The sequence below is a fragment of the Hylobates moloch genome, unplaced genomic scaffold (assembly GCF_009828535.3).
Source record: "Hylobates moloch isolate HMO894 unplaced genomic scaffold, HMol_V3 SCAFFOLD_8, whole genome shotgun sequence".
In the NCBI taxonomy this organism is placed as follows: domain Eukaryota; kingdom Metazoa; phylum Chordata; class Mammalia; order Primates; family Hylobatidae; genus Hylobates; species Hylobates moloch.
This window is the reverse complement of record NW_026652283.1, coordinates 117,224,308-117,233,465: the sequence shown is the minus strand read 5'-3', so window position 1 is coordinate 117,233,465 and position 9,158 is coordinate 117,224,308.

The following is a 9,158-nucleotide window of genomic DNA, read 5'->3' as shown; positions in this document are numbered from 1 at the left end:
AAAAAGCAAAGAAACCTAGGCCCACATCCAGACAATGGAATGTTATTTAGCACTAAAATGAAATGAGCTATCAAACCACAAAAAGACATGGAGAAACCTTAAATGCATATTCCTAAGTGAAAGAAGCTCATCTGAAAAGGCCGTGTACTATATGATTCCAACTAGATGACATTCTGGATAAAGCAAAACTATGGAGACAGCGAAAATACCCATGTTTGCCAGAGATCAGGAAAAAGGAGGAATGAATTGGTGAAACACAGAGGATTTTTAGGGCAGTGAAACTACTCTGCATGATACTACAATGGTGGATCCACGTCATTGTCCGTATGTCCAAACCCATGCAATGTACAACACCAAGAGTGAGCCCTCATGTAAACTATGGACTCTGGGTGATAGTGATGTGTCAATGTAGGTTTATTGATTATGACAAATATCCCACTCAGGTTTGATATTGCTAGGAGGGAAGCTGCACGTGTGTGTGTGTGGCAGGCGGGAGTAGAGGTTGATGAAAACTCTGCACTTTCTGCTCCATTTTTCTTTCTTTCTTTTCTTTTCTCTTTCTTTCCTTTTCCCTTCCTTCCTTCCTTCCCTCTCTCCTTTCTTTCTTTCTCTCTCTCTCTCCTTTCTTTTTTTCTTTCTTTGTCACCCAGGCTGGAATACAGTGATAAGATCTCAGCCCACTGCAACCACCATCTCCCAGGTTCAATCAATTCTCCTGCCTCAGCCTCCCAAGTAGCTAGAATTACAGGCATGCACCACCATGCCCAGCTAATTTCTTGTATTTTTGGTAGAGATGGGGTTTCATGATGTTGGTCAGACTGGTCTCAAACTCCTGACCTTGTGATCTGCCCACCTCGGCCTCTCAAAGTGCTGGGATTACACGTGTGAGCCACAGCACCTGGCCTCTGCTCCATTTTTCTATGAACCTAGAACTTCTCTAACACATTAAGTCTATTTAAAAGGAAAAAAAAAAATCCCTATCCCCAGGAGAGCATTACCTTTGGGAGGAGAGGAGCTAGCGTTAGGGAGGGGAGAACGAGGAGCTCAGGCGAGCTGGCCATGCCTTTTTCCTTGATCTGCATGGCGTGCATGTGCTTTACTTTGTGACAGCTCACCCAGTTATCCACTTTGGATATGTAAACAAAAATGTTTAAGAAAACTTCTCCTGCAGTTATCTGACCTACACTTTTAAACAATACAGAAAGCCTAGGCACCATGGAGCCTTGGGTAATTCATGGAGCAAGGGGGTGCGAAATGCCTTCTGTAGCCAGCCTCAGTCCCATGAGGATGGGCTGCTGGGTGACAGCAGGACAAGCTCATGAGGACCAGCCATCGCCCAAATGCTCTGGTCCGCCAGGCTGCCTGCCCATGTCTCAAGCTGTTTGGTCTACAGCGCCAAAAGGTCAGGAAGAAGGACAGTTAGAACAACCCCATGGTTTCAGCAACATGGAGGCCATCAAGAACCATTTTGAAACCATATGGAATGGGGGGTGGGGACAGAAGCTTGTTTGGAAAACAAGCTTCTAAAACCCTTAGAATCTCCAAAGTGATGTGTTTTGGTATGCTAATAAGTTGGCTGATGGCTGGCAGCCCCTAGCTAGCTTCAGAATGGGGGCTAGTCCCTGGAAAGACCAAGGCAAGATTAGAGAGTTAGGAGTTTGAGCCTAACCCCAACTTCCAGGGAGAGGAGAGGAACTGAAGGTTATATTGGTCACTAATGGCCAGTGATTTAATCAATTGTGCCTAGGTAATGATGCTTCTATAAAAATCCAAAGGAATTGGGTTTGGAGAGCTTCTGGATAGCAGAACATGTACAAGTTTCTAGAGGGCAGGGCACCCAAGGTGGGCAGGTAAGCTCCACACTCCTTCCCCATCCCTTTCCCTGTGTATCTCTTCATCTGTATCCTTTGTAATAGCCTTTATAATGAACTTATAAACATAAGTAAACTTCCCTAAAGTTTTTCTGTGAACCAGTCCATATTGATGGAACCCAAGGAGAGGGTTATGGGAACCTCAATGAAGCTGGTTGTTCAGAAGTTCTGGAGGGCCAAACTGTGACTGCTGGGAAGAAGGGCAATAGTCTTGGGGACCGAGCCCTCAATCTGTGGGATATGATGCTATCTCCAGGTAGATGGTGTCAGAATTGAATTTGAGTATATCCAGGTGGTATTTGCTGCAGAATTGATTGTTCACTTGTTGGTGGAGAGGAATCCCCAAACATTTGGTCACAAAAATATTCTGTGTTGATTGTTGTTGAGTTAAAGAATAGAGAAAGTATTTTGAGTTTGTGTGTGTGTGTGTGTGTGTGTGTGTGTTTTCACACAACTGGTGTCAGAAGTGGGATTTGCTGGCCGTGGCCCTGGCTCATAGAAACATGTGCTTTGGGAAGAGAAAGAATGAGAGGGGCCGGGCACGGTGGCTCACGCTTGTAATCCCAGCACTTTGGCAGGCCGAGGCAGGCAGATCGTGAGGTCAGGGGATCAAGACCATCCTGGCTAACACAGTGAAACCCCGTCTCTACTAAAAATACAAAAAATTAGCCGGGCATAGTGGTGTGCGCCTGTAGTCCCAGCTACCCAGGAGGCTGAGGCAGGAGAATGGCATGAACCCGGGAGGCAGAGCTTGCAGTGAGCCGAGATTGCACCACTGCACTCCAGCCTGGGCAACAGAGCCAGACTCCGTCTCAAAAAAAAAAAAAAAAAAATGAGAGGATGGAGGATAAGGGACCTTTGATTCCTGGATGGTCACATGGTCGCCCATGGTATGAAGTCATAGCTGTGCTGCACTCAGTTATTAAAGGTGAAAGTTACCAATGGAATTTGGAGATAGATCCAACTCTTGGAAAGTTGGTTCACTGGTTGTGCAAGGAAATGCAAACCAATAATAAAAAAGTGAAATAATCCTTTGCTTACTGTTATCTGTAATAGCTAAAATAAAAATAAAAGGGAGCGCTAGGTCCAGCCTAAATGCTACAACAAGCTTAGATGTCAGTGAGTCTGAGCTTTGGTCACTAGCTTTGGAGCCATTCCCTAAGGGCAAAATTATGCAGAAACAACAGAAAATGCCTCTGAGACCTGTGGTTACCAAGAAGGTAGTCAATTTCAGGGAAGGGCAAAATTAAGTAACTACTGAAATGAAGGGGTAGAGTGTGAAGGAACTGTTTTATTTTGTGGTTCAGTATCTTCAACTCCCTGAGGGAGCTTTACTAAAATGGACTGTGAGAATAACTAATATAGGGGCAGTATCTTTGTTTTACGTGCTGCAGAGGGGAGGAGCATGTTTGGGTTGATGCAGGATCCACAGCTCACTATGGAACAACTTCAGATGGCTATATACGATCTGGACATACAGCAGGCTATTCGTGAGGCAACACCCAGCCTAGTAGACTGGATAAAAGCCACTATAATGTTTGTTTACCCTGAGAAGGAGGACTGTCCAACTCCACCTATAAATGCCAAGTGGAGCACTCCAGATGAAGCAGCTGGTATGCTTTGTATGCAAGCCACATGGGACTGGCTTTATGGTGACTGGGATATCCACCCGCTACATTGCCTGTTACCCAGGTCATGGGAAATGCTGTGATTAAGGGGCCCTATTTGCACGGACACCTCATGCAATCTCACTGCTGCAAAATCAAGCTATGGTTGGAGAAGCCTTATTGAATTTGCTATCTCAGCTTGCCATCATGGGTCTTATAGATGCTACTAAAAACATTAGGGCAATTAATAAAATAATGTGGAAAAGCAGAGGACAGAGTCAAAGGACTCATCCCATGAAGGTGGATGTATTTAAGCAGTTATTAAGAAATAAAGAGATTAAAGAAAACATTAATAAAGCTAAAACTAAGAGGAAAAAGGGAAGGGCCATGGGACTCATCGCAGGAGGCTGAAAATCTTTAGTGGTGCTTAAGAAATGAGATGAATAGAATGGAAATTGATGGGGTGAAAACAAAGGTCTTAATACAACACTATTGAGGGTTGGGTGGACCAAAAAGAGCCCTTGCTGGCTGCCGACATTAAGGAGTTCCAAATGGGTTTGCTGTATTCACCTTAGTTTGGAGAAATTTTAAAAGTCATTAAGCGGAGATTATAATGAGAAAGCTGATCAGCAATCACCTAGGCCAATGTTGAGGCAGGTTCATCCAGATAAAGATTGACAAAAAGGCCAAGGTTCCTTGGCTCAACCCTCTGCTGGCGACTCAAAGCCTTTTGCACTGGCTGGTGGAGAAGAGAAGCTCCTGGATCTAGAGCTTAAAAATGTGACGGTTGGTAGAATTATGAAAGTTGGTGTATTTGAACATGCTTCATTTGAAATGGTTACATCTCTTTTACCTGATTGTATTAGGGAATGGACTTTGTATCTGACTTGTCCTTCAAGCGATATTAATGGGACGTGAGATGGGAGCCAGTAAGATTGCCCCCAGCCCACAAAGTGCAGAGTGGAAGCTGCTGAGCTGGGAGGGACATATTCTCCATTCAATAACCCCTCTATGGAGCCTCTAATGCAGCATATGGCAAAAGCCTGTCACCGTCTCCCAGTGACGACTCCCGGCCCATAAAATGATCTTGACACCTGAAATACCCATGCTGTCTCAGGTGATGTCATAGAAACACTCTAATGAGGCTGGGCACAGTGGCTCACACCTATAATCCCAGCACTTTGGGAGGCCGAGGTGGGCGGATCACCTGAGATCAGGAGTTTGAGACCAGCCTGGCCAACATGGTGAAACTCCGTCTCTACTAAAAATACAAAAAATTAGCCAGGCATGGTGGCAGATGCCTGTAATCCCAGCTACTTGGGAGGCTGAAGGAGGAGACTAGCTTGAACCTGGTAGGCAGAGGTTGCAGTGAGTCAAGATCGTACCATTGCACTCCAGCCTGGGTGACAAGAGCAAGACTCCATCTCAGAAAAAAAAAAAAAAAAGAAAGAAACATAATAAAACAGAAATGGTTTATACAGCATCATGCTATGTGGGGAATGCAGGGAGGAGATATTCCCAAGGAGGGAGACTCTTTTCTCCTACGACTGACTCTAGAACAGTGAGGAGCTGCTGGATTCTATCAACAGTTCGACAATGCCCTATACAACCAGCTCTCAACTCGTTCACCCCCAGCTGTTTGGCCTATGGATGACAATTTCAAGGTGAACAAACAACAACCTGTTTGGAGGGTTGCTACTCTGGCTAAAGATGGTAAAAATCAGTCAGCTCAGTAAGTTGAATTGCACGCTGTTTTCCTAGCTGCTGATTTATACTAGAATGATGTCAATAACTGATTTTCAAAGAATCATGGTATGTGTCCCAAAGTGTTCTACAGGAGTGTGATGTTGTGAAATATATATTTGATCAGTTGAACAGTGGTAGAAGCCCCGTGTTTGGGTTTTTACTGACTCCTGGGCAGTGACCAGTGTCTTGGCTGTACACTCAAGCAAGAGAGCAGTAGCCACCTGGCTTATTAACGGGATATCCGTATGGGGCACAGCCCTGTGGAGATGTGAAAGACGCCTTGAAGTAGAACAGGTTCACGCCCATCAGAAAAACTCCCTTCCAGGCTCAGGAGGTGGCTGGAGTCACCAAGTGGGTTTTTTTTGTATGCTCCTGTGAGGTGGTCACCTGGGTCCATGAAATGAGTGAACAAGGCGGTTCTGCAGCAGTGCAGAGTTGGGTTGAATCTAGCCATGACCCTCGAGCTCAAAATGCAAGTAACTGTTCTGTCGCTGGGTGCGGTGGCTCAAGCCTGTAGTTCCAGCATTTTGGGAGGCCGAGGTGGGTGGATCACCCGAGGTTGGGAGTGCGAGAACAGCCTGACCAACATGGAGAAACCCCATCTCTACTAAAAATACAAAATTACCGGGGCATGGTGGTGCGTGCCTATAATCCCAGCAGGGGCAGGAGAATTGCTTGTACCCAGGAGGTGGGAGTTGCGGTGAGCCGAGATGACGCCATTGGACTCCGGCCTGGGCAACAAGAGTGGAATAACATCTCAAAAAAAAAAAAAAAAAAAAGAACTGTTCTGTCTGCCAGCAAGAGAAAAGAGACTGCCCATGGCTGTGAGGCACATTCCCTGGTGGGAAAGCTCTTAGCATAACTGGCAAGTGAGATGGATGCTGGCAGCCCTGGGGGGCTACATCTAGGTCTTGACAGGAATAGACGCTGTCTCTGGACTGGGCTTTGTTTGCATGGCAGAAGATGCAAACACTCAGAGTGCCATTAAAAAAAAAAGAAAAAAGGCCAGGCACGGTGGCTCATGCCTGTAATCCCAGCACTTTGGGAGGCTGAGGCGGGCAGATCACCTGAGGTCAGGAGTTCAAAACCAGCCTGGCAAACATAGTGACACCCCGTTACTACAAAAATACAAAAAAATTAGCCAATCCCAGCTACTCGGGAGGCTGAGGCAGAAGAATCACCTGAACCCAGGAGGCAGAGGTTGCAGTGAGCCGAGATCGTGCCATTGCACTCCAGCCTGGGAGACAGAGGGCGACTCTGTCTCAAAAAAATAAATAAAGAAAAGAAAAGGGAAAAACAAAACAAAACAAAACAGAACAGGAGATACTGCATGAATCTTGATGGCCAATGTCATTGCTTCAGAAAAAGGAGTACTCTATACAGCCCATAATGTCCAACAATGGGCAGGGAGGCATCCTCTTCAGGGTCATAATTTGGCACAGAAGTGGAACAGGTAATTCAAACGCTGGTTGTCTAAAATGGGGGAGGTGAAAGCACAAGGGCTGGTGATAGAGTTTGGATCTGTATCTCCACCCAATTGTGTGTTGAATTGTAATCCCCATTGTTGGAGCTGGGGCCTGGTGGGAGGCAATTGGATCATGAGGGCAGGTTTCCCATGAATGGTTTAGCACTGTTCTCTTTGGTATTGTACTCACGATAGTGAGGGAGTTCTCATGAGATCTGGTCATTTAAAAGTGTGTGGGGCCGAGCGTGGTGGCTCACACCTGTAATCCCAGCACTTTGAAAGGCTGAGGTGGGTTGATCACCTGAGGTCAGGAGTTCAAGACCAGCCTGGCCAACATGGCAAAACCCCACCTCTAGTAAAAACACAAAAAGTAGCCAGCGTCGTGGCAGGCACCTGTCTGCTACTTGGGAGGCTGAGGCAGGAGAATCACTTGAGCTCAGGAGGCAGAGGATGCAGTGAGCCAAGATCATGCCATTGCACTTCAGCTTGGATGACAAGCAAAACTCTGTCTCAACAACAACAAAAAAAAAGTTCACGGCACGTCCCCCAGTCATTGTATCTGGTCCTGCTCCTGCCATGTAAGAGAACTGCTCCTCATTCATCTTCTGCCATGATTGGAAGCTTCCTGAGGCCTCACTCCAGAAGCAGAAGCTGCTATGCTTCCCATACAGTCTGCAGAAGAGTGAGCCAATTCAAACTCTTTCCTTATAAATTACCCAATCCCATTGCTTCTCAGCCTTTTGGCTAAGATCAAGTATAAATTACCCAGTCTCAGATATTTCTTTATAGCAATGCAAGAATGAACTCATATAGCTGGCTTGCACGCTTCGTGAGTGTGCACTGATACTCAGCATTAGTGGTCTAAAGGAGTGGCCTTTCAGATTTTTCTCCATTTTTTTTGGTTGATCTGGGGAAGGGGGCGTGGGGAGGATGCTGACATGACCATGTAATTTTTTTTTTTTTCCTGAGATGGAGTCTTGCTCTGTCACCCAGGCTGGAGTGCAGTGGCGCAATCTCAGCTCACTGCAACCTCTGCCTCCCAGATTCAAGCAATTCTCCTGTCTCAGCCCCCCAAGTAGCTGGGATTACAGGCACATGCCATCAGGCCCAGCTAATTTTTGTATTTTTAGTAGAGGTGGGGTTTCACCATGTTGGCTAGTTTGGTCTCAAACTCCTGACCTCATGATCTACCCACCTCAGCCTCCCAAAGTGCTGGGATTACAAGTGTGAACCACCGCAACCAGCCCAATGAACAGTTCTTGAATGAATGACACAATGAAGAAGACTACCAGAAGAAGAGCAGATCAAAGGTGAATAAGTGAGTAGTAGCTTCTGATTAATCCTCATCAGCAACCAACATAACCCAGGGCTTATAGATTTCTCTATGTAATATGCTACACACACGTCTACAGAAAGAGAGAGAGAGAGAAGCACATCAGTCAACAATTTTTAAAAAGTTACTCTAAATGTGCTGTGTTGGTCTTTTATTACAATCTTTAGATTACACTACCATTTTATTTCAAACAGGACTGGTAGAAACTTCTTCTTGCCTTTTCAACCAAAGGCCTTCAATACGGTGAAACCCCATCTCTACTAAAAATACAAAAAATTAGCCAGGTGTGGTGGCAGGCACCCATAGTCCCAGCTACTTGGGAGGCTGAGGCAGGAGAATGGCATGAACCCGGGAGGCGCAGCTTGCAGTGAGCCGAAATTGCACCACTGCACTCCAGCCTGGGTGACAGAGCGAGACTCCGTCTCAAAAAAAAATAAAAAAAAATTAACACTTTGTTCTTTGACCAAGTACCAACCTTAGAAAGTTATGCAGCGAACACCATCTGACTTAGATTAATTGAAAAGTAACTGAATCTAACATTTAAGTCTTTAATCCATCTTGAATTAATTTTTGTATAAGGTGTAAGGAAGGGATCCAGTTTCAGCTTTCTACATATGGCTAGCCAGTTTAGACCTAAAACCATTAAAATCCTACAAGAAAACCTAGGCAATACCATTCAGGCCATAGGCGTGGGCAAGGACTTCATGTCTAAAACACCAAAAGCAATGGCAACAAAAGCCAAAATTGACAAATGGGATCTCATTAAACTAAAGAGCTTCTGCACAGCAAAAGAAACTACCATCAGAGTGAACAGGCAACCTACAGAATGGGAGAAAATTTTTGCAACCTACTCATCTGACAAAGGGCTAATATCCAGAATCTACAATGAACTCAAACAAATTTACAAGAAAAAAACAAACAACCCTATCAAAAAGTGGGCAAAGGACATGAACAGACACTTCTCAAAAGAAGACATTTATGCAGCCAGAAAACACATGAAGAAATGCTCATCATCACTGGCCATCAGAGAAATGCAAATCAAAACCACAGTGAGATACCATCTCACACCAGTTAGAATGGCCATCATTAAAAAATCAGGAAACAACAGGTGCTGGAGAGGATGTGGAGAAATAGGA